The sequence below is a fragment of the Mustelus asterias genome, chromosome 4 (assembly GCF_964213995.1).
Source record: "Mustelus asterias chromosome 4, sMusAst1.hap1.1, whole genome shotgun sequence".
NCBI classification, from domain to species: domain Eukaryota; kingdom Metazoa; phylum Chordata; class Chondrichthyes; order Carcharhiniformes; family Triakidae; genus Mustelus; species Mustelus asterias.
This window is the reverse complement of record NC_135804.1, coordinates 74,965,750-74,992,834: the sequence shown is the minus strand read 5'-3', so window position 1 is coordinate 74,992,834 and position 27,085 is coordinate 74,965,750.

Sequence of the window (27,085 nt, the reverse complement as noted above, 5' to 3'; positions counted from 1 at the left end):
GAGAGTGCTGTCAGTGATTCCGAGTGTGTGACTGAGAGATTCCTGTCATAGATACCGAGTGTATTACTGAGAGATTGCTGTCCGAGATACCTGGTGTATTACTGAGAGAGTGCTGTCAGTGATTCCGAGTGTATTACTGAGAGATTCCTGTCATAGATACCGAGTGTGTTACTGAGAGATTGCTGTCAGGGATACGAGTGTATTACTGAGAGATTGCTGTCCGAGATACCTGGTGTATTACTGAGAGAGTGCTGTCAGTGATTCCGAGTGTGTGACTGAGAGATTCCTGTCATAGATACCGAGTGTGTTACTGAGAGATTGCTGTCGGAGATACCGAGTGTATTACTGAGAGATTGCTGTCCGAGATACCTGGTGTATTACTGAGAGAGTGCTGTCAGTGATTCCGAGTGTGTGACTGAGAGATTGCTGTCATAGATACCGAGTGTGTTACTGAGATATTGCTGTCAGGGATACGAGTGTATTACTGAGAGATTGCTGTCATAGATGTCGAGTTTATTCCTGAGAGATTGCTGTCAGGGATACGAGTGTATTACTGAGAAATTGTTGTCGGAGGTCCCGAGTTCATTTCTGAGTGATTCTTGTCGGAGATACCCAGTGTATTACTGAGAGATTGCTGTCAGAGATGCCCAGTTTATTACTGAGAGATTGCGGTCAGAGATAGCAAGTGTATTACTGAGAGATTGCTGTCAGAGGTATGCGAGTGCATCACTGATAAATTGCTCTCAGAGATTGCTGGCGGAGATAGCGAGTGTATTACTGAGAGATTTCTGTCATAGATACCGAGTGCATTGCTGAGAGATTGCGTTCAGAGATGCCGAGGTGTATTACTGAGAAATTGTTGTCCGAGATACCGAGTGTATTCCTGAGAGATTACTGTCAGAGGTACCCAGTGTATTACTGAGAGATTGCTGTCAGAGAAACCGAGTGTATTCCTGAGAGATTGCTGTCAAAGATACCGAGTGTATTACTGAGAGATTGCTGCCAGAGACACCCAGTGTATTACTGAGAGACTGCTGTCAGAGATAGAGAGTTTATTACTGAGGGATTGCTGTCGGAGGTACCGATTGTATTACTGAGAGATTGTTGTCATAGATACCGAGGGCATTACTGAGACAGTGCTGTCAGAGATACAGAGTGTATTACTGAGAGATTGCTGTCAGAGATACCGAGTGTATTGCTGAGAGATTGCTGTCAAAGATACCCAGGGTATTACTGAGAAATTGCTGTTAAAAATGCCCAGTGTATTACTGAGAGATTGCTGTCAAAGATACGAGAGTATTACTAAGAGATTGTTGTCAGAGATTCGGGTGTATTACTGAGAGAGTGCTGTCGGAGATACCAAGTGTGTTACTGAGAGATTGCTGTCAGAGACACCGAGTGTATTTCTGAGAGATTCCTGTCATAGATACCAAGTGTATTCCTGAATGATTCCTGTCAGAGATACCGAGTGTATTACTGAGAAATTGTTGTCGGAGGTCCCGAGTTCATTTCTGAGAGATTCTTGTCGGAGATACCCAGTGTATTACTGAGAGATTGTTGTCAGTGATGCCCAGTTTATTACTGAGAGATTGCGGTCAGAGACAGCAAGTGTATTACTGAGAGATTGCTGTCAGAGGTACGCGAGTGCATCACTGATAAATTGCTCTCAGAGATTGCTGGCGGAGATAGCGAGTGTATTATTGAGAGATTGCTGTCAGAGATACTCAGAGTATTACTGAGAGATTTCTGTCATAGATACCGAGGGCATTGCTGAGAGATTGCGTTCAGAGATGCCGAGGTGTATTACTGAGAAATTGTTGTCCGAGATACCGAGTGTATTCCTGAGAGATTACTGTCAGAGGTACCCAGTGTATTACTGAGAGATTGCTGTCAAAGATACCGAGTGTATTACTGAGAGATTGCTGCCAGAGACACCCAGTGTATTACTGAGAGAGTGCTGTCAGAGATAGAGAGTTTATTACTGAGAGATTGCTGTCGGAGGTACCGATTGTATTACTGAGAGATTGTTGTCATAGATACCGAGGGCATTACTGAGACAGTGCTGTCAGAGATACCGAGTGTATTACTGAGAGAGTGCTGTCACAGATACCGAGTGTATTACTGAGACAGTGCTGTCAGAGATACCCAGTGTATTACTGAGAGATTGCAGTCAGATATACCGAGTGTATTACTGAGAGATTGCTGTCAGAGATACTGAGTGTATTACTGAGGGATTGCTGTCAGAAATAACGAGTGTATTACTGAGGGATTGCTGTCACAGTTTCCGAGTGTATTACTGAGAGATTGCTGTCAGAGATACTGAGTGTATTACTGATGGATTGCTGTCAGAAATAACGAGTGTATTACTGAGGGATTGCTGTCACAGTTTCCGAGTGTATTACTGAGACAGTGCTGTCAGAGATACCGAGTGTATTACTGAGAGAGTGCTGTCGGAGATACTAAGCATATTACTGAGAGATTGCTGGTGGAGATTCTGAGAGTATTACTGAGAGATTGCTGTCAGAGATACCAAGTGTATTACTGAGAGATTGCTGTCAAGATGCCCAGGGTATTACTGAGAGATTGCTGTCAAAGTTAGGGAGTTTATTACTGAGAGAGTGCTGTCAACGATACTCAGTGAATTACTGAGAGATTGGGGTCAGACATACCGATTGTATTGCTGAGAGAGCGCTGTCAGAAATATCGAGTGTATTACTGAGAGATTGCTGTCGGAGATACCGAGTGTATTGCTGAGAGAGCGCTGTCAGAAATATCGAGTGTGTTGCTGAGAGAGTGCTGTCAGAGATACTGAGCGTATTCCTGTGTGATTGCTGTCAGATATACCGTGTGTATTTCTGAGAGATTGCTGTCAGAGATACCGAGTGTATTACGAGGTTGCTGTCAGAGATACCCAGTGTATTACTGAGAGATTGCTGTCAGAGAAACCGAGTGTATTACTGAGAGATTGCTGTCAGAGATACCGAGTGTATTACTGAGAGATTGCTGTCAGAGATACCGAGTGTATTACTGAGAGAGTGCTGTCAGAGATACTGAGTGTATTACTGATGGATTGCTGTCACAGTTTCCGAGTGTATTACTGAGACAGTGCTGTCAGAGATACCCAGTGTATTACTGCGAGAGTCCTGTCAGAGATACCGAGTGTGTTACTGAGAGAGTGCTGTCGGTGACACCGAATGTATTACTGAGAGAATTCTGTCATAGATACTGAGTGTGTGAGTGAGTGCTGTCTCCGATAATGAGTGAGCCACTGAGAGATTGCAGTCATAGATGCTGAGTATATTACTGAGAGATTGCTGTCAGAGATACCCAGTGTATTACTGTGAGATTGCTGTCAGAGATACCGAGTGTAATACTGAGAGATTGCTGTCGGAGATACCCAGTGTGTTACTGAGAGATTGCTGTCAGAGATACCAGCGTATTAGTGAGAGAGAGCTGTCATAGAAACTTAGTGTATTACTGAGAGATTGTTGTCACCCATGCCAAGTGTGTGAGTGAGTGTTGTCGGAAATAATGAGTGTGCCACTAAGAGATTGCAGTCATAGATCCCGAGTGTATTACTGAGAGAGTGCTGTCAGAGATACCGAGTGTATGATTGAGAGATTCCTGTCATAGATAACGAGTGTATTACTGAGAGATTGCTGTCAGAAATATCCTGCCTATTACTGCGAGAGTGCTGTCAGAGATACCCAGTGTATTACTGAGAGATTGCTGTCAGAGATGCCGAGTGTATTACTGAGAGATTGCTGTCAGAGATACCGAGTGTATTACTGAGAGATTGCTGTCAAAGATACACAATGTATGACTGAGAGATTGCTGTCAGAGATACCGGGTGTATTACTGAGAGATTGCTGGCGGAGATACCGAGTGTATTACTGAGACATTGCTGCCAGAGACACCCAGTGTATTACTGAGAGACTGCTGTCAGAGATAGAGAGTTTATTACTGAGGGATTGCTGTCGGAGGTACCGATTGTATTACTGAGAGATTGTTGTCATAGATACCGAGGGCATTACTGAGACAGTGCTGTCAGAGATACTGGGTGTATTACTGAGAGATTCCTATCTGAGATACCCAATTTATTACTGAGAGATTGCTGTCAGAGGTACCCAGTGTATTACTGAGACAGTGCTGTCAGAGATACCGAGTGTCTTATTGAGAGACTGCTGTCAGAGATACTGATTGTATTACTGAGAGATTGCTGTAATAGATATTGAGCGTATTACTGAGAGATTGCTGTCACAGAAACCGAATGTATTACTGAGAGAGTGCTGTCAGAAATAACCTGCCTATTACTGCGAGAGTGCTGTCAGAGATACCCAGTGTATTACTGAGAGATTGCTGTCAGAGATACCGAGTGTATGATTGAGAAATTGCTGTCATAGATACCGAGTGTATTACTGAGAGATTGCTGTCAGAGATACTGAGTGTATTACTGAGAGATTGCTGTCAGAGATACCAAGTGTATTACTGAGAGATTGCTGTAATAGATACTGAGCGTATTATTGAGAGATTGCTGTCACAGAAACCGAGTGTATTACTGAGAGATTGCTGTCAGAGTCACCGAGTCTATTACTGAGTGATTGCTGTCAGAAATATCCTGCCTATTACTACGAGAGTGCTTTCAGAGATACCCAGTGTATTACTGAGAGATTGCTGTCAGAGAAACCGAGTGTATTACTGAGAGATTGCTGTCAGAGATACCGAGTGTATTACTGAGAGATTGCTGTCAGAGATACCGAGTGTATTACTGAGAGAGTGCTGTCAGAGATACCCAGTGTATTACTGCGAGAGTCCTGTCAGAGATACCGAGTGTGTTACTGAGAGAGTGCTGTCGGTGACACCGAATGTATTACTGAGAGAATTCTGTCATAGATACTGAGTGTGTGAGTGAGTGCTGTCTCCGATAATGAGTGAGCCACTGAGAGATTGCAGTCATAGATGCTGAGTATATTACTGAGAGATTGCTGTCAGAGATACCGAGTGTATTACTGAGAGATTGCTGTAAGAGATACCGAGTGTAATACTGAGAGATTGCTGTCGGAGATACCCAGTGTGTTACTGAGAGATTGCTGTCAGAGATACCAGCGTATTAGTGAGAGAGAGCTGTCATAGAAACTTAGTGTATTACTGAGAGATTGTTGTCACCCATGCCAAGTGTGTGAGTGAGTGTTGTCGGAAATAATGAGTGTGCCACTAAGAGATTGCAGTCATAGATCCCGAGCGTATTACTGAGAGAGTGCTGTCAGAGATACCGAGTGTATGATTGAGAGATTCCTGTCATAGATAACGAGTGTATTACTGAGAGATTGCTGTCAGAAATATCCTGCCTATTACTGCGAGAGTGCTGTCAGAGATACCCAGTGTATTACTGAGAGATTGCTGTCAGAGATGCCGAGTGTATTACTGAGAGATTGCTGTCAGAGATACCGAGTGTATTACTGAGAGATTGCTGTCAAAGATACACAATGTATGACTGAGAGATTGCTGTCAGAGATACCGGGTGTATTACTGAGAGATTGCTGGCGGAGATACCGAGTGTATTACTGAGACATTGCTGCCAGAGACACCCAGTGTATTACTGAGAGACTGCTGTCAGAGATAGAGAGTTTATTACTGAGGGATTGCTGTCGGAGGTACCGATTGTATTACTGAGAGATTGTTGTCATAGATACCGAGGGCATTACTGAGACAGTGCTGTCAGAGATACTGGGTGTATTACTGAGAGATTCCTATCTGAGATACCCAATTTATTACTGAGAGATTGCTGTCAGAGGTACCCAGTGTATTACTGAGACAGTGCTGTCAGAGATACCGAGTGTCTTATTGAGAGACTGCTGTCAGAGATACTGATTGTATTACTGAGAGATTGCTGTAATAGATATTGAGCGTATTACTGAGAGATTGCTGTCACAGAAACCGAATGTATTACTGAGAGAGTGCTGTCAGAAATAACCTGCCTATTACTGCGAGAGTGCTGTCAGAGATACCCAGTGTATTACTGAGAGATTGCTGTCAGAGATACCGAGTGTATGATTGAGAAATTGCTGTCATAGATACCGAGTGTATTACTGAGAGATTGCTGTCAGAGATACTGAGTGTATTACTGAGAGATTGCTGTCAGAGATACCAAGTGTATTACTGAGAGATTGCTGTAATAGATACTGAGCGTATTATTGAGAGATTGCTGTCACAGAAACCGAGTGTATTACTGAGAGATTGCTGTCAGAGTCACCGAGTCTATTACTGAGTGATTGCTGTCAGAAATATCCTGCCTATTACTACGAGAGTGCTTTCAGAGATACCCAGTGTATTACTGAGAGATTGCTGTCAGAGAAACCGAGTGTATTACTGAGAGATTGCTGTCAGAGATACCGAGTGTATTACTGAGAGATTGCTGTCAGAGATACCGAGTGTATTACTGAGAGAGTGCTGTCAGAGATACCCAGTGTATTACTGCGAGAGTCCTGTCAGAGATACCGAGTGTGTTACTGAGAGAGTGCTGTCGGTGACACCGAATGTATTACTGAGAGAATTCTGTCATAGATACTGAGTGTGTGAGTGAGTGCTGTCTCCGATAATGAGTGAGCCACTGAGAGATTGCAGTCATAGATGCTGAGTATATTACTGAGAGATTGCTGTCAGAGATACCGAGTGTATTACTGAGAGATTGCTGTAAGAGATACCGAGTGTAATACTGAGAGATTGCTGTCGGAGATACCCAGTGTGTTACTGAGAGATTGCTGTCAGAGATACCAGCGTATTAGTGAGAGAAAGCTGTCATAGAAACTTAGTGTATTACTGAGAGATTGTTGTCACCCATGCCAAGTGTGCGAGTGAGTGTTGTCGGAAATAATGAGTGTGCCACTAAGAGATTGCAGTCATAGATACCGAGTGTATTACTGAGAGAGTGCTGTCAGAGATACCGAGTGTATTACTGAGAGATTGCTGTCAGAGATACCGAGTGTATTACTGAGAGAGTGCTGTCAGAGATACCGAGTGTATGATTGAGAGATTCCTGTCATAGATAACGAGTGTATTACTGAGAGATTGCTGTCAGAAATATCCTGCCTATTACTGCGAGAGTGCTGTCAGAGATACCCAGTGTATTACTGAGAGATTGCTGTCAGAGATGCCGAGTGTATTACTGAGAGATTGCTGTCAGAGATACCGAGTGTATTACTGAGAGATTGCTGTCAAAGATACACAGTGTATGACTGAGAGATTGCTGTCAGAGATACCGGGTGTATTACTGAGAGATTGCTGGCGGAGATACCGAGTGTATTACTGAGAGATTTCTGTCATAGACACCAAGTGTATTACTGAGAGATTGCTGGCGGAGATACCGAGTGTATTACTGAGAGATTGCTGTTGGAGATACCGAGTGTATTACTGAGAGATTCCTGTCATAGGTACCGAGTGTATTACTGAGAGATTCCTGTCATAGGTACCGAGTGTATTACTGAGAGATTCCTGTCATAGGTACCGAATCTATTACTGAGAGATTCCTGTCATAGATACCGAGTGTATTCCTGAGAGTTTCCTGTCATAGATGCCGAGTGTATTACTGAGAGATTGCTGTCAGTCATAGCGAGTGTATTACTGAGAGATTGCTGTCAGAGGTACGCGAGTGCATTACTGATAAATTGCTCTCAGAGATTGCTGTCAGAGATACTGAATGTATTACTGAGAGATTGCTGCCGGAGACACCAGGTGTGTTAGTGAGAGCGTGCTGTCAGAGATAACGAGTGTATTACTGAGAGATTGCTGTCAGAGATACCGAGTGTATTCCTGAGAGATTGCTGTCAGAGATACCGAGTGTATTACAGAGAGATTACTGTCAAAGATACCCATTGTATGACTGAGAGATTGCTGTCAGAGATAACGAGCGTATTACTGAGAGATTACTGTCGGAGACACCAGGTGTGTTAGTGAGAGCTTGCTGTCAGAGATACACAGTGTATGACTGAGAGAATGCTGTCAGAGATAACGAGTGTATTACTGAGAGATTGCTGTCAGAGATACCGAGTGTATTCCTGAGAGATTGCTGTCAGAGATACCGAGTGTATTACAGAGAGATTACTGTCAAAGATACCCATTGTATGACTGAGAGATTGCTGTCAGAGATAACGAGCGTATTACTGAGAGATTGCTGTCGGAGATACCTGGTGTATTACTGAGAGAGTGCTGTCAGTGATTCCGAGTATATGACTGAGAGGGTGCTGTCGGAGATACTGAGCGTATTACTGAGAGATTGCTGTCATAGATACAGAGGGTATGATTGAGAGATTGCTGTCAGAGATACCGAGTGTATTACTGAGAGATTGCTGTCAGAGATACCGAGTGTATTACTGAGAGATTCCTGTCAGAGATACCGAGTTTATTACTGAGAGATTCCTGTCAGAGATACCGAGTTTATTACTGAGAGATTCCTGTCAGAGATACCGAGTGCATTACTGAGAGATTGCTGTCAGAGATACCCAGTGTATGACTGAGAGATTGCTGTCAGAGATACCGAGTGTATTACTGAGAGATTGCTGTCGGAGACACCAGGTGTGTTAGTGAGAGATTCCTGTCAGAGATACCGAGTGTATTACTGAGAGATTCCTGTCATTGATGCCGTGTTTATTACTGAGAGATTGCTGTCAGAGATTCGAGTGTATTACTGAGAGATTGATGTCAGAGATACCGAGTGTATTACTGAGAGATTGATGTCAGAGATACGAGTGTATTACTGACAGAGTGCTGTCGGAGATGCCTGGTGTATTACAGAGACGGTGGTGTCGGAGAAACTGTGCGTATTACTGAGAGATTGCTGTCAGAGATACCGAGTGTATTATTGAGAGATTCCTGTCATAGATACCAAGTGTATTACTGAGAGATTCCTGTCATAGATACCAAGTGTATTACTGAGAGATTCCTGTCATAGATACCAAGTGTATTCCTGAGAGATTGCTGTCAGAGACACCGAGTGTATTACTGAGAGATTCCAGTCAGAGATATCGAGTGTATTACTGAGAAGTTGTTATCGGAGGTCCCGAGTTCATTTCTAAGAGATTCTTGTCGGAGATACCCAGTGTATTACTGAGAGGTTGCTGTCAGAGATGCCCAGTTTATTCCTGAGAGAGTGCTGTCAGAGATACCGAGTGTATTACTGAGAGATTGCTGTCATAGATACCGAGTGTATTGCTGAGAGATTGCGTTCAGATGCCGAGGTGTATTACTGAGAAATTGTTGTCCGAGATACCGAGTGTATTCCTGAGAGATTACTGTCAGAGGTACCCAGTGTATTACTGAGAGATTGCTGTCAAAGATTCCGAGTGTATTACTGAGAGATTGCTGTCAGAGACACCAAGTGTATTACTGAGAGAGTGCTGTCGGAGGTACCGATTGTATTACTGAGAGATTGTTGTCATAGATACCGAGGGCATAACTGAGATAGTGCTGTCAGAGATACCGAGTGCATTACTGAGAGAGTGCTGTCACAGATACCGAGCGTATTACTGAGACAGTGCTGTCAGAGATACCCAGTGTATTACTGAGAGATTCCTGTCATAGATACCGAGTGTATTATTGAGAGAATCCTGCCATGGATGCCGAGTTTATTACTGAGAGATTGCTGTCAGAGATACGAGTGTATTACTGAGAGATTGCTGTCAGAGATACGAGTGTATTACTGAGAGAGTACTGTCAGAGATATCGAGTGTATTACTGAGAAATTGTTGTCGGAGGTCCCGAGTTCATTTCGGAGAGAGCCTTGTCAGAGATACCCAGTGCATTACTGAGAGATTGCGCTCAGAGTTACCGAATGTATTACTGAGAGATTGCTGTCAGTGATACCCAGTTTATGACTGAGAGATTGCTGTCAGAGATAACGAGTGTATTACTGAGAGATTGCTGTCGGAGATACCGAGTGTCTCACTGAGACAGTGCTGTCATAGATACTGAGCGTATTACTGAGAGATAGCTGTCGGAGATACCGAGTGTATCAATGAGACAGTGCTGTCATAGATACCCAGTGTATTACTGGGAGATTGCTGTCGGAGATACCTGGTGTATTACTGAGAGAGTGCTGTCAGAGATTCCGAGTGTATGACTGAGAGGGTGCTGTCAGAGATACCGAGTGTATTACTAAGAGATTCCTGTCATAGATACCGAGTGTATTACTGAGAGATTCCTGTCATAGATGCCGTGTTTATTACTGAGAGATTGCTGTCAGAGATTCGAGTGTATTACTGAGAGATTGATGTCAGAGATACGAGTGTATTACTGACAGAGTGCTGTCGGAGATACCTGGTGTATTACAGAGACGGTGGTGTCGGAGAAACTGAGCGTATTACTGAGAGATTGCTGTCAGAGATACCGAGTGTATTATTGAGAGATTGCTGTCAGAGATACCGAGTGTATTATTGAGAGATTCCTGTCATAGATACCAAGTGTATTACTGAGAGATTCCTGTCATAGATACCAAGTGTATTCCTGAGAGATTGCTGTCAGAGACACCGAGTGTATTACTGAGAGATTCCAGTCAGAGATATCGAGTGTATTACTGAGAAGTTGTTATCGGAGGTCCCGAGTTCATTTCTAAGAGATTCTTGCCGGAGATACCCAGTGTATAACTGAGAGGTAGCTGTCAGAGATGCCCAGTTTATTCTTGAGAGAGTGCTGTCAGAGATACCGAGTGTATTACTGAGAGATTGCTGTCATAGATACCGAGTGTATTGCTGAGAGATTGTGTTCAGATGCCGAGGTGTATTACTGAGAAATTGTTGTCCGAGATACCGAGTGTATTCCTGAGAGATTACTGTCAGAGGTACCCAGTGTATTACTGAGAGAGTGCTGTCAGAGATACCGAGTGTATTACTGAGAGATTGCTGTCAAAGATTCCGAGTGTATTACTGAGAGATTGCTGTCAGAGACACCAAGTGTATTACTGAGAGAGTGCTGTCGGAGGTACCGATTGTATTACTGAGAGATTGTTGTCATAGATACCGAGGGCATTACTGAGATAGTGCTGTCAGAGATACCGAGTGCATTACTGAGAGAGTGCTGTCACAGATACCGAGCGTATTACTGAGACAGTGCTGTCAGAGATACCCAGTGTATTACTGAGAGATTCTTGTCAGATATACCAAGTGTATTACTGAGAGATTGCAGTTAAACATGCCCACTGTATTACTGAGAGATTGCTGTCAGAGATACCGAGTGTATTACTGAGAGATTCCTGTCATAGATACCGAGGGCATTACTGAGAGATTCCTGTCATAGATGCCGAGTGTATTCCTGAGAGATTGCTGTCAGAGACACCGAGTGTATTACTGAGAGATTGTTGTCAGAGATATCGAGTGTATTACTGAGAAATTGTTGTCGGAGGTCCCGAGTTCATTTCTGAGAGAGCCTTGTCGCAGATACCCAGTGTATTACTGAGAGATTTCGTTCAGAGTTACCGAGTGAATTACTGAGAGATTGCTCTCAGAGATGCCCAGTTTATGACTGAGAGATTGCTGTCAGAGATAACGAGTGTATTACTGAGAGATTGCTGTCGGAGATACCGAGTGTATTGCTGAGAGAATGCTGTCATAGATACTGAGCGTATTACTGAGAGATAGCTGTCAGAGATACCGAGTGTATCACTGAGACAGTGCTGTCATAGATACCCAGTGTATTACTGGGAGATTGCTGTCGGAGATACCTGGTGTATTACTGAGAGAGTGCTGTCAGTAATTCCGAGTGTATGACTGAGAGGGTGCTGTCGGAGATACTGAGCGTATTACTGAGAGATTGCTGTCAGAGATACCGAGTGTATTACTAAGAGATTCCTGTCATAGATACCGAGTGTATTACTGAGAGATTCCTGTCATAGATGTCGAGTTTATTCCTGAGATATTGCTGTCAGGGATACGAGTGTATTACTGAGAGATTGCTGTCAGAGATACGAGTGTATTACTGAGAAATTGTTGTCGGAGGTCCCGAGTTCATTTCTGAGTGATTCTTGTCGGAGATACCCAGTGTATTACTGAGAGATTGCTGTCAGAGATGCCCAGTTTATTACTGAGAGATTGCGGTCAGAGATAGCAAGTGTATTACTGAGAGATTGCTGTCAGAGGTATGCGAGTGCATCACTGATAAATTGCTCTCAGAGATTGCTGGCGGAGATAGCGAGTGTATTACTGAGAGATTTCTGTCATAGATACCGAGTGCATTGCTGAGAGATTGCGTTCAGAGATGCCGAGGTGTATTACTGAGAAATTGTTGTCCGAGATACCGAGTGTATTCCTGAGAGATTACTGTCAGAGGTACCCAGTGTATTACTGAGAGATTGCTGTCAGAGAAACCGAGTGTATTCCTGAGAGATTGCTGTCAAAGATACCGAGTGTATTACTGAGAGATTGCTGCCAGAGACACCCAGTGTATTACTGAGAGACTGCTGTCAGAGATAGAGAGTTTATTACTGAGGGATTGCTGTCGGAGGTACCGATTGTATTACTGAGAGATTGTTGTCATAGATACCGAGGGCATTACTGAGACAGTGCTGTCAGAGATACAGAGTGTATTACTGAGAGATTGCTGTCAGAGATACCGAGTGTATTGCTGAGAGATTGCTGTCAAAGATACCCAGGGTATTACTGAGAAATTGCTGTTAAAAATGCCCAGTGTATTACTGAGAGATTGCTGTCAAAGATACGAGAGTATTACTGAGAGATTGTTGTCGGAGGTCCCGAGTTCGTTTCTGAGAGATTCTTGTCGGAGATACCCAGTGCATTACTGAGAGATTCCTGTCAGTGATGCCCAGTTTATTACTGAGAGATTGCGGTCAGAGACAGCAAGTGTATTACTGAGAGATTGCTGTCAGAGGTACGCGAGTGCATCACTGATAAATTGCTCTCAGAGATTGCTGGCGGAGATACTGAATGTATTACTGAGAGATTGCTGTCGGAGGTACGCGAGTGCATCACTGATAAATTGCTCTCAGAGATTGCTGGCGGAGATAGCGAGTGTATTATTGAGAGATTGCTGTCAGAGATACCCAGAGTATTACTGAGAGATTTCTGTCATAGATACCGAGTGCATTGCTGAGAGATTGCGTTCAGAGATGCCGAGGTGTATTACTGAGAAATTGTTGTCCGAGATACCGAGTGTATTCCTGAGAGATTACTGTCAGAGGTACCCAGTGTATTACTGAGAGATTGCTGTCAGAGATACCGAGTGTATTCCTGAGAGATTGCTGTCAGAGATACCGAGTGTATTACTGAGAGATTGCTGCCAGAGACACCCAGTGTATTACAGAGAGAGCGCTGTCAGAGATAGAGAGTTTATTACTGAGAGATTGCTGTCGGAGGTACCGATTGTATTACTGAGAGATTGTTGTCATTGATACCGAGGGCATTATTGAGACAGTGCTGTCAGAGATACCGAGTGTATTACTGAGAGAGTGCTGTCACAGATACCAAGTGTATTCCTGAGAGATTGCTGTCAGAGACACCGAGTGTATTACTGAGAGATTCCAGTCAGAGATATCGAGTGTATTACTGAGAAGTTGTTGTCGGATGTCCCGAGTTCATTTCTGAGAGATTCTTGTCGGAGATACCCAGTGTATTACTAAGAGATTGCTGTCAGAGATGCCCAGTTTATTACTGAGAGAGTGCTGTCTGAGATACCGAGTGTATTACTGAGAGATTGCTGTCATAGATACCGAGTGTATTGCTGAGAGATTGCGTTCAGATGCCGAGGTGTATTACTGAGAAATTGTTGTCCGAGATACCGAGTGTATTCCTGAGAGATTACTGTCAGAGGTACCCAGTGTATTACTGAGAGATTGCTGTCAGAGATACCGAGTGTATTACTGAGAGATTGCTGTCATAGATACCGAGTGTATTGCTGAGAGATTGCGTTCAGATGCCGAGGTGTATTACTGAGAAATTGTTGTCCGAGATACCGAGTGTATTCCTGAGAGATTACTGTCAGAGGTACCCAGTGTATTACTGAGAGATTGCTGTCAGAGATACCGAGTGTATTACTGAGAGATTGCTGTCAAAGATTCCGAGTGTATTACTGAGAGATTGCTGTCAGAGACACCGAGTGTATTACTGAGAGAGTGCTGTCGGAGGTACCGATTGTATTACTGAGAGATTGTTGTCATAGATACCGAGGGCATTACTGAGATAGTGCTGTCAGAGATACCGAGTGCATTACTGAGAGAGTGCTGTCACAGATACCGAGCGTATTACTGAGACAGTGCTGTCAGAGATACCCAGTGTATTACTGAGAGATTCCTGTCAGATATACCAAGTGTATTACTGAGAGAGTGCTGTCGGAGGTACCGATTGTATTACTGAGAGATTGTTGTCAGAGATACCGAGTGCATTACTGAGAGAGTGCTGTCACAGATACCGAGCGTATTACTGAGACAGTGCTGTCAGAGATACCCAGTGTATTACTGAGAGATTCCTGTCAGATATACCAAGTGTATTACTGAGAGATTGCAGTTAAAAATGCCCAGTGTATTCCTGAGAGATTGCTGTCAGAGATACCGAGTGTATTACTGAGAGATTGCTGCCAGAGACACCCAGTGTATTACTGAGAGATTGCTGTCAGAGATAGAGAGTTTATTACTGAGAGATTGCTGTCGGAGGTACCGATTGTATTACTGAGAGATCGTTGTCATAGATACCGAGGGCATTACTGAGAGAGTGCTGTCAGAGATACCGAGTGTATTACTGAGAGAGTGCTGTCACAGATACCAAGTGTATTCCTGAGAGCTTGCTGTCGGAGATACTGCGTGTATTACTGAGAGATTGATGTCAGAGATATCGAGTGTATTACTGAGAAGTTGTTGTCGGAGGTCCCGAGTTCATTTCTGAGAGATTCTTGTCGGAGATACCCAGTGTATTACTGAGAGGTTGCTGTCAGAGATGCCCAGTTTATTACTGAGAGAGTGCTGTCTGAGATACCGAGTGTATTACTGAGAGATTGCTGTCATAGATACCGAGTGTATTGCTGAGAGATTGCGTTCAGATGCCGAGGTGAGTTACTGAGAAATTGTTGTCCGAGATACCGAGTGTATTCCTGAGAGATTGCTGTCAAAGATTCCGAGTGTATTACTGAGAGATTGCTGTCAGAGACACCGAGTGTATTACTGAGAGATTGCGGTCAGAGATACCGAGGGCATTCCTGAGATAGTGCTGTCAGAGATACCGAGTGCATTACTGAGAGATTGCTGTCAGAGATACCCAGTGTATTACTGAGAGATTCCTGTCAGATATACCAAGTGTATTACTGAGAGATTGCAGTCAAAAATGCCCAGTGTATTACTGAGAGATTGCTGTCAGAGATACCGAGTGTATTACTGAGAGATTCCTGTCATAGATACCGAGGGCATTACTGAGAGATTCCTGTCATAGATGCCGAGTGTATTCCTGAGAGATTGCTGTCAGAGACAACGAGTGTATTACTGAGAGATTGCTGTCAGAGATATCGAGTGTATTACTGAGAAATTGTTGTCGGAGGTCCGGAGTTCATTTCTGAGAGAGCCTTGTCGCAGATACCCAGTGTATTACTGAGAGATTTCGCTCAGAGTTACCGAGTGAATTACTGAGAGATTGCTGTCAGAGATGCCCAGTTTATGACTGAGAGATTGCTGTCGGAGATACCGAGTGTATTGCTGAGAGAGTGCTGTCATAGATACCGAGCGTATTACTGAGAGATAGCTGTCAGAGATACCGAGTGTATTACTGAGAGATTGCTGTCCGAGATACCTGGTGTATTACTGAGAGAGTGCTGTCAGTGATTCCGAGTGTGTGACTGAGAGATTCCTGTCATAGATACCGAGTGTATTACTGAGAGATTGCTGTCCGAGATACCTGGTGTATTACTGAGAGAGTGCTGTCAGTGATTCCGAGTGTATTACTGAGAGATTCCTGTCATAGATACCGAGTGTGTTACTGAGAGATTGCTGTCAGGGATACGAGTGTATTACTGAGAGATTGCTGTCCGAGATACCTGGTGTATTACTGAGAGAGTGCTGTCAGTGATTCCGAGTGTGTGACTGAGAGATTCCTGTCATAGATACCGAGTGTGTTACTGAGAGATTGCTGTCGGAGATACCGAGTGTATTACTGAGAGATTGCTGTCCGAGATACCTGGTGTATTACTGAGAGAGTGCTGTCAGTGATTCCGAGTGTGTGACTGAGAGATTGCTGTCATAGATACCGAGTGTGTTACTGAGATATTGCTGTCAGGGATACGAGTGTATTACTGAGAGATTGCTGTCATAGATGTCGAGTTTATTCCTGAGAGATTGCTGTCAGGGATACGAGTGTATTACTGAGAAATTGTTGTCGGAGGTCCCGAGTTCATTTCTGAGTGATTCTTGTCGGAGATACCCAGTGTATTACTGAGAGATTGCTGTCAGAGATGCCCAGTTTATTACTGAGAGATTGCGGTCAGAGATAGCAAGTGTATTACTGAGAGATTGCTGTCAGAGGTATGCGAGTGCATCACTGATAAATTGCTCTCAGAGATTGCTGGCGGAGATAGCGAGTGTATTACTGAGAGATTTCTGTCATAGATACCGAGTGCATTGCTGAGAGATTGCGTTCAGAGATGCCGAGGTGTATTACTGAGAAATTGTTGTCCGAGATACCGAGTGTATTCCTGAGAGATTACTGTCAGAGGTACCCAGTGTATTACTGAGAGATTGCTGTCAGAGAAACCGAGTGTATTCCTGAGAGATTGCTGTCAAAGATACCGAGTGTATTACTGAGAGATTGCTGCCAGAGACACCCAGTGTATTACTGAGAGACTGCTGTCAGAGATAGAGAGTTTATTACTGAGGGATTGCTGTCGGAGGTACCGATTGTATTACTGAGAGATTGTTGTCATAGATACCGAGGGCATTACTGAGACAGTGCTGTCAGAGATACAGAGTGTATTACTGAGAGATTGCTGTCAGAGATACCGAGTGTATTGCTGAGAGATTGCTGTCAAAGATACCCAGGGTATTACTGAGAAATTGCTGTTAAAAATGCCCAGTGTATTACTGAGAGATTGCTGTCAAAGATACGAGAGTATTACTGAGAGATTGTTGTCGGAGGTCCCGAGTTCGTTTCTGAGAGATTCTTGTCGGAGATACCCAGTGCATTACTGAGAGATTCCTGTCAGTGATGCCCAGTTTATTACTGAGAGATTGCGGTCAGAGACAGCAAGTGTATTACTGAGAGATTGCTGTCAGAGGTACGCGAGTGCATCACTGATAAATTGCTCTCAGAGATTGCTGGCGGAGATACTGAATGTATTACTGAGAGATTGCTGTCGGAGGTACGCGAGTGCATCACTGATAAATTGCTCTCAGAGATTGCTGGCGGAGATAGCGAGTGTATTATTGAGAGATTGCTGTCAGAGATACCCAGAGTATTACTGAGAGATTTCTGTCATAGATACCGAGTGCATTGCTGAGAGATTGCGTTCAGAGATGCCGAGGTGTATTACTGAGAAATTGTTGTCCGAGATACCGAGTGTATTCCTGAGAGATTACTGTCAGAGGTACCCAGTGTATTACTGAGAGATTGCTGTCAGAGATACCGAGTGTATTCCTGAGAGATTGCTGTCAGAGATACCGAGTGTATTACTGAGAGATTGCTGCCAGAGACACCCAGTGTATTACAGAGAGAGCGCTGTCAGAGATAGAGAGTTTATTACTGAGAGATTGCTGTCGGAGGTACCGATTGTATTACTGAGAGATTGTTGTCATTGATACCGAGGGCATTATTGAGACAGTGCTGTCAGAGATACCGAGTGTATTACTGAGAGAGTGCTGTCACAGATACCAAGTGTATTCCTGAGAGATTGCTGTCAGAGACACCGAGTGTATTACTGAGAGATTCCAGTCAGAGATATCGAGTGTATTACTGAGAAGTTGTTGTCGGATGTCCCGAGTTCATTTCTGAGAGATTCTTGTCGGAGATACCCAGTGTATTACTGAGAGATTGCTGTCAGAGATGCCCAGTTTATTACTGAGAGAGTGCTGTCTGAGATACCGAGTGTATTACTGAGAGATTGCTGTCATAGATACCGAGTGTATTGCTGAGAGATTGCGTTCAGATGCCGAGGTGTATTACTGAGAAATTGTTGTCCGAGATACCGAGTGTATTCCTGAGAGATTACTGTCAGAGGTACCCAGTGTATTACTGAGAGATTGCTGTCAGAGATACCGAGTGTATTACTGAGAGATTGCTGTCATAGATACCGAGTGTATTGCTGAGAGACTGCGTTCAGATGCCGAGGTGTATTACTGAGAAATTGTTGTCCGAGATACCGAGTGTATTCCTGAGAGATTACTGTCAGAGGTACCCAGTGTATTACTGAGAGATTGCTGTCAGAGATACCGAGTGTATTACTGAGAGATTGCTGTCAAAGATTCCGAGTGTATTACTGAGAGATTGCTGTCAGAGACACCGAGTGTATTACTGAGAGAGTGCTGTCGGAGGTACCGATTGTATTACTGAGAGATTGTTGTCATAGATACCGAGGGCATTACTGAGATAGTGCTGTCAGAGATACCGAGTGCATTACTGAGAGAGTGCTGTCACAGATACCAAGCGTATTACTGAGACAGTGCTGTCAGAGATACCCAGTGTATTACTGAGAGATTCCTGTCAGATATACCAAGTGTATTACTGAGAGAGTGCTGTCGGAGGTACCGATTGTATTACTGAGAGATTGTTGTCAGAGATACCGAGTGCATTACTGAGAGAGTGCTGTCACAGATACCGAGCGTATTACTGAGACAGTGCTGTCAGAGATACCCAGTGTATTACTGAGAGATTCCTGTCAGATATACCAAGTGTATTACTGAGAGATTGCAGTTAAAAATGCCCAGTGTATTCCTGAGAGATTGCTGTCAGAGATACCGAGTGTATTACTGAGAGATTGCTGCCAGAGACACCCAGTGTATTACTGAGAGATTGCTGTCAGAGATAGAGAGTTTATTACTGAGAGATTGCTGTCGGAGGTACCGATTGTATTACTGAGAGATCGTTGTCATAGATACCGAGGGCATTACTGAGAGAGTGCTGTCAGAGATACCGAGTGTATTACTGAGAGAGTGCTGTCACAGATACCAAGTGTATTCCTGAGAGCTTGCTGTCGGAGATACTGCGTGTATTACTGAGAGATTGATGTCAGAGATATCGAGTGTATTACTGAGAAGTTGTTGTCGGAGGTCCCGAGTTCATTTCTGAGAGATTCTTGTCGGAGATACCCAGTGTATTACTGAGAGGTTGCTGTCAGAGATGCCCAGTTTATTACTGAGAGAGTGCTGTCTGAGATACCGAGTGTATTACTGAGAGATTGCTGTCATAGATACCGAGTGTATTGCTGAGAGATTGCGTTCAGATGCCGAGGTGAGTTACTGAGAAATTGTTGTCCGAGATACCGAGTGTATTCCTGAGAGATTGCTGTCAAAGATTCCGAGTGTATTACTGAGAGATTGCTGTCAGAGACACCGAGTGTATTACTGAGAGATTGCGGTCAGAGATACCGAGGGCATTCCTGAGATAGTGCTGTCAGAGATACCGAGTGCATTACTGAGAGATTGCTGTCAGAGATACCCAGTGTATTACTGAGAGATTCCTGTCAGATATACCAAGTGTATTACTGAGAGATTGCAGTCAAAAATGCCCAGTGTATTACTGAGAGATTGCTGTCAGAGATACCGAGTGTATTACTGAGAGATTCCTGTCATAGATACCGAGGGCATTACTGAGAGATTCCTGTCATAGATGCCGAGTGTATTCCTGAGAGATTGCTGTCAGAGACAACGAGTGTATTACTGAGAGATTGCTGTCAGAGATATCGAGTGTATTACTGAGAAATTGTTGTCGGAGGTCCGGAGTTCATTTCTGAGAGAGCCTTGTCGCAGATACCCAGTGTATTACTGAGAGATTTCGCTCAGAGTTACCGAGTGAATTACTGAGAGATTGCTGTCAGAGATGCCCAGTTTATGACTGAGAGATTGCTGTCGGAGATACCGAGTGTATTGCTGAGAGAGTGCTGTCATAGATACCGAGCGTATTACTGAGAGATAGCTGTCAGAGATACCGAGTGTATTACTGAGAGATTGCTGTCCGAGATACCTGGTGTATTACTGAGAGAGTGCTGTCAGTGATTCCGAGTGTGTGACTGAGAGATTCCTGTCATAGATACCGAGTGTATTACTGAGAGATTGCTGTCCGAGATACCTGGTGTATTACTGAGAGAGTGCTGTCAGTGATTCCGAGTGTATTACTGAGAGATTCCTGTCATAGATACCGAGTGTGTTACTGAGAAATTGCTGTCAGGGATACGAGTGTATTACTGAGAGATTGCTGTCCGAGATACCTGGTGTATTACTGAGAGAGTGCTGTCAGTGATTCCGAGTGTGTGACTGAGAGATTCCTGTCATAGATACCGAGTGTGTTACTGAGAGATTGCTGTCGGAGATACCGAGTGTATTACTGAGAGATTGCTGTCCGAGATACCTGGTGTATTACTGAGAGAGTGCTGTCAGTGATTCCGAGTGTGTGACTGAGAGATTGCTGTCATAGATACCGAGTGTGTTACTGAGATATTGCTGTCAGGGATACGAGTGTATTACTGAGAGATTGCTGTCATAGATGTCGAGTTTATTCCTGAGAGATTGCTGTCAGGGATACGAGTGTATTACTGAGAAATTGTTGTCGGAGGTCCCGAGTTCATTTCTGAGTGATTCTTGTCGGAGATACCCAGTGTATTACTGAGAGATTGCTGTCAGAGATGCCCAGTTTATTACTGAGAGATTGCGGTCAGAGATAGCAAGTGTATTACTGAGAGATTGCTGTCAGAGGTATGCGAGTGCATCACTGATAAATTGCTCTCAGAGATTGCTGGCGGAGATAGCGAGTGTATTACTGAGAGATTTCTGTCATAGATACCGAGTGCATTGCTGAGAGATTGCGTTCAGAGATGCCGAGGTGTATTACTGAGAAATTGTTGTCCGAGATACCGAGTGTATTCCTGAGAGATTACTGTCAGAGGTACCCAGTGTATTACTGAGAGATTGCTGTCAGAGAAACCGAGTGTATTCCTGAGAGATTGCTGTCAAAGATACCGAGTGTATTACTGAGAGATTGCTGCCAGAGACACCCAGTGTATTACTGAGAGACTGCTGTCAGAGATAGAGAGTTTATTACTGAGGGATTGCTGTCGGAGGTACCGATTGTATTACTGAGAGATTGTTGTCATAGATACCGAGGGCATTACTGAGACAGTGCTGTCAGAGATACAGAGTGTATTACTGAGAGATTGCTGTCAGAGATACCGAGTGTATTGCTGAGAGATTGCTGTCAAAGATACCCAGGGTATTACTGAGAAATTGCTGTTAAAAATGCCCAGTGTATTACTGAGAGATTGCTGTCAAAGATACGAGAGTATTACTAAGAGATTGTTGTCAGAGATACGAGTGTATTACTGAGAGAGTGCTGTCGGAGATACCAAGTGTGTTACTGAGAGATTGCTGTCAGAGACACCGAGTGTATTTCTGAGAGATTCCTGTCATAGATACCAAGTGTATTCCTGAATGATTCCTGTCAGAGATACCGAGTGTATTACTGAGAAATTGTTGTCGGAGGTCCCGAGTTCATTTCTGAGAGATTCTTGTCGGAGATACCCAGTGTATTACTGAGAGATTGTTGTCAGTGATGCCCAGTTTATTACTGAGAGATTGCGGTCAGAGACAGCAAGTGTATTACTGAGAGATTGCTGTCAGAGGTACGCGAGTGCATCACTGATAAATTGCTCTCAGAGATTGCTGGCGGAGATAGCGAGTGTATTATTGAGAGATTGCTGTCAGAGATACTCAGAGTATTACTGAGAGATTTCTGTCATAGATACCGAGTGCATTGCTGAGAGATTGCGTTCAGAGATGCCGAGGTGTATTACTGAGAAATTGTTGTCCGAGATACCGAGTGTATTCCTGAGAGATTACTGTCAGAGGTACCCAGTGTATTACTGAGAGATTGCTGTCAAAGATACCGAGTGTATTACTGAGAGATTGCTGCCAGAGACACCCAGTGTATTACTGAGAGAGTGCTGTCAGAGATAGAGAGTTTATTACTGAGAGATTGCTGTCGGAGGTACCGATTGTATTACTGAGAGATTGTTGTCATAGATACCGAGGGCATTACTGAGACAGTGCTGTCAGAGATACCGAGTGTATTACTGAGAGAGTGCTGTCACAGATACCGAGTGTATTACTGAGACAGTGCTGTCAGAGATACCCAGTGTATTACTGAGAGATTGCAGTCAGATATACCGAGTGTATTACTGAGAGATTGCTGTCAGAGATACTGAGTGTATTACTGAGGGATTGCTGTCAGAAATAACGAGTGTATTACTGAGGGATTGCTGTCACAGTTTCCGAGTGTATTACTGAGAGATTGCTGTCAGAGATACTGAGTGTATTACTGATGGATTGCTGTCAGAAATAACGAGTGTATTACTGAGGGATTGCTGTCACAGTTTCCGAGTGTATTACTGAGACAGTGCTGTCAGAGATACCGAGTGTATTACTGAGAGAGTGCTGTCGGAGATACTAAGCATATTACTGAGAGATTGCTGGTGGAGATTCTGAGAGTATTACTGAGAGATTGCTGTCAGAGATACCAAGTGTATTACTGAGAGATTGCTGTCAAGATGCCCAGGGTATTACTGAGAGATTGCTGTCAAAGTTAGGGAGTTTATTACTGAGAGAGTGCTGTCAACGATACTCAGTGAATTACTGAGAGATTGGGGTCAGACATACCGATTGTATTGCTGAGAGAGCGCTGTCAGAAATATCGAGTGTATTACTGAGAGATTGCTGTCGGAGATACCGAGTGTATTGCTGAGAGAGCGCTGTCAGAAATATCGAGTGTGTTGCTGAGAGAGTGCTGTCAGAGATACTGAGCGTATTCCTGTGTGATTGCTGTCAGATATACCGTGTGTATTTCTGAGAGATTGCTGTCAGAGATACCGAGTGTATTACGAGGTTGCTGTCAGAGATACCCAGTGCATTACTGAGAGTGTGCTATCAGACTGGTCTTCTTTCAGGTAAAATGTTTAAGGTCCTAATTTGCCTGATCTATATTGGATTTCATAAATTGACTTGAAGTCGAGTGCTTGTTCTGCCCTGTATCCTTGGCAGACATTCTACCCTAAACCAAATGCTCCAATAAACAATTTATGCTCTCATTTAATTTCAAGCTGTGATGATCTCTTCACATTTCATGATCTAGCTGTGTGGAAAATTGGCTTCTATGTTTGCCATAATGTAACAAACCAAAATGCACATCAATAGCTGCCAAGCACTCAGCTACGTCCAGGGATGATTGAAATGGCTAAATCAAGGAATGATGTTTCAATTCTTTCAGGGTATTTGCAATTGAAAAATGTAGTGGGCTAACAAGCAAGAAAAGTGTAGAAATTCTTCTGTTCAATTTTATGTCTTAAAGCTTTTATGACCTGTGCCTCACATTTGCAGACTAATTGTTCAAATCAGTTAATTCAGTTTTGTGATAATTTAACATTCTTTTCCACTAATATTTAGGTAGAGGAGAATAATGCTGGTTCACTGATCCTTTCAGGATACAATGAGGCCGTTCCAGTTGTCTTGGTGACATCCTGTAGTGTGTTCGGGCCCTGGGCCAGAATCCCAAATTACATTCAGAAGCCTGACTGGACTCTAACAACTTTTCCATTTTGGCACGAATGTGAGGATAGGATTCTCCACTCCAAGAGTAATTCTGCTGACAAATTCGGATTTATTTTAATGGTAAAACAAACTTTATATCATAGTTTAACTGTAACTCTAATAGATGAAGCAGCTTAACTATTACCTGTTGAACAATATTTAAACATGTAAAGAAACAACTCTAATTTCTAGCTTATCACTGTTTCCATTCCAAAAATAAGCAATATTCTTCTTAGGCTCAAAAACCTCTTCAAATCGTTAGCAACTATAACCATACTCGCTGTGAGGGGTATTGTCAGTTTGAAGATTTCAGAGAGATTTTGTGGAGAAAGCAGCTTGCAAACCTGTGACTTTTTACAAACCCCAACCTGAACTGAAAGCTGTGTTTCCTCTGCTCCAATCCTAGTTCCTCCCATTAACCATATTAATCACATGCCCTGCATACGTAAACCCACCCTCCATTCCTTTAATCAAAAACCCCAAGGAACCTTTTCTTTTTAAACAAAAGTCCATTAGCTCTATCCTAATTAAACACTACATTGCTAAAATTAGTAATTATCCTGCTTTCCCAGCATCTGAGCTGTATTTCTTCCAGAGATACTGTATACCTAAACAAAAAAAATAGTCCCCTTAAAAAAAAACAATGTATCGATAGCGATAGCACACTATCATCATTTTTTCTCCACAAATTCTCCCTGAAATCTTCAAACTGACGATACCCCTTACAACAAGTATAGTTATAGTTGCTAACGATTTGAAGAGGTTTTTGAGTCTAAGAAGAATGTTGCTTATTTTGAAACGGAAACAGTGATAAACTAGAAATTAGAGTTGTTTCTTTACATGTTTAAATATTGTAATAGTTAAGCTGCTTCATCTGTTAGAGTTATAGTTAAACTATGATGTAAAGTTTGAATTGCAGCCTTTTATGTTACACATGATTGCTACGATGTGTGGGTCATGGAGGGAGTGTGAGTTGGTGAAATGTGCGCAAATCAAGGTGGCTGTATTGTTCAGGATGGTGTTGAGTTTCTTCAGTGTTGTTGAAGCTGCAATCATCCAGGCGAGTGGAAATCCAACAGCAAACTCTGGTCTAGTACTCTGATGATAATGGTCAGACTTTGGGAAGTCAGTTGATGGCCAAAAAGGATTCCTAACATCTGACTTGCCAGGGAGACAAAGTATAGGGAGAAAAGACTAGACCAGTTCAGTTTCTAAATCCTGACAGTGCTGTGCTTCTCACAGGAGACAATACAATCACAGCGCTGTGATTCTCACAGGAGATAGTACAGTCAGTTCACTGATTCTCACAGGCAACAATGCAGTCCGCCCCTCAGTACTTTTGATTTATTTGAATTGGTTATTTTTATTTACAATGGGAGTGTAATAGAGTCCATTGCAGCAGTTTGGTGTGGGGAATCAGGAAGAAACTGTTCCTTTGCTGAGTTGACCTGTTTTGAGAATTATGTTGTGAAGCCACAGTCTGATTCCTTCATCGTATACAATTATTGACGTTAACAACCCCAGTCATAGGTTTTGCTATGGTCTTCTATGTCTGTGGCTACATGTTTTTTAGAATTCACAGGGGTGAATATGTCAGAACTAGTCCCTCTCTGTCAACCTTAGTCAATAACAAATATTTACCAACTTTCTGAGGGCAGATTATTCGAATATTGGAAAATACTATGGATGTTGTGATGGTCTCTATATTTCCCATGAGATTGATGAACAAAGAACAAAGAAAATTACAGCACAGGAACAGGCCCTTCGGCCCTCCAAGCCTGTACCGACCATGACTAAACACTTTTTTGGAGGGAACATTGCCCTTAAACTGTAAAATTGAACTTTGCCCTTTCGCTCTTAACACAATCAAATATCCCAATCAATTTATATTATATTTTACGCTGTCTTGGAATGTTGACACTCAATTCTCCAAGAATGAGTCCAAAGTGATTCTTCACTCCCCGAGGGTTTACTTCCATTGTTTTCCTCTTCCAGTCTGGCAACTTTTAATCCCAGAACATAGAACATAGAACAGTACAGCACAGAAAAGGCCCTTCAGCCCACGATGTTGTGCTGAGCTTTCTCTGAAACCAAGATCAAGCTATCCCACTCCCTATCATCTGGTATGCTCCATGTGCCTATCCAATAACCGCTTAAATGTTCCTAAAGTGTCTGACTCCACTATCACTGCAGGCAGTCCATTCCACACCCCAACCACTCTCTGAGTAAAGAACCTACCTTGGACATCCTTCCTATATCTCCCACCATGAACCCTATAGTTATGCCCCCTTGTAACAGCTCCATCCACCCGAGGAAATAGTCTTTGAACATTCACTCTATCTATCCCCTTCATCATTTTATAAACCTCTATTAAGTCTCCCCTCAACCTCCTCCGCTCCAGAGAGAACAGCCCTCGCTCCCTTAACCTTTCCTCATAAGACCTACCCTCCAAACCAGGCAGCATCCTAGTAAATCTCCTTTGCACTCTTTCCAGGGCTTCCACATCCTTCTTATAGTGAGGTGACTAGAACTGCACACAATATTCCAAATGTGGTCTCACCAAGGTCCTGTACAGTTGCAGCATAACCCCACGGCTCTTAAACTCCAAACCCTTGTTAATAAAAGCTAACACACTATAGGCCTTCTTCACAGCTCTATCCACTTCAGAACCCTATCTTTGAACCTGTAATCCACATCTAAATTAGTCCTACCAAAATGAATCACCTCACATTTATCAGGGTTAAACTCCATTTGCCATTTTTCAGCCCAGCTTTGCATCCTATCTATGTCTCTTTGCAGTCTACAACAGCCCTCCACCTCATCCACTACTCCACCAATCTTGGTGTCATCAGCAAATTTACTGGTCCACCTTTCAGCCCCCTCCTCTAAGTCATTAATAAAAATCACAAATAGCAGAGGACCCAGCACTGATCCCTGTGGCACTCCGTTAGCAACCTGCGTCCAGTCCAAAAATTTTCCATCCACCACCACCCTCTGTCTTCGATCAGATAGCCATGATGTGAAACATGTGTTCACTCTTCATCTTATTGTGCATATCATCATCATTTTATGCTTTGTCAATCCCCTCAGGACACTGGATGGTCATTCTTCCAGCTGGAAGGTACCTGTTGTGTACAGTCTGTGTGGATTAGTGCACGGCTCTTTGTAGCTGTATCAGCCTTTGCTCTCGTGCACTGTCACTGCCAATGGCGCTTTCTGTCATATGCTTTACAGAATTGCTGCAAATCTGGACATTTCCTTGCTGCATGCAGGAGGTCACACCTTCATCATGTATTACTAGGTTTGTGTGTTCTAGCGAATGTG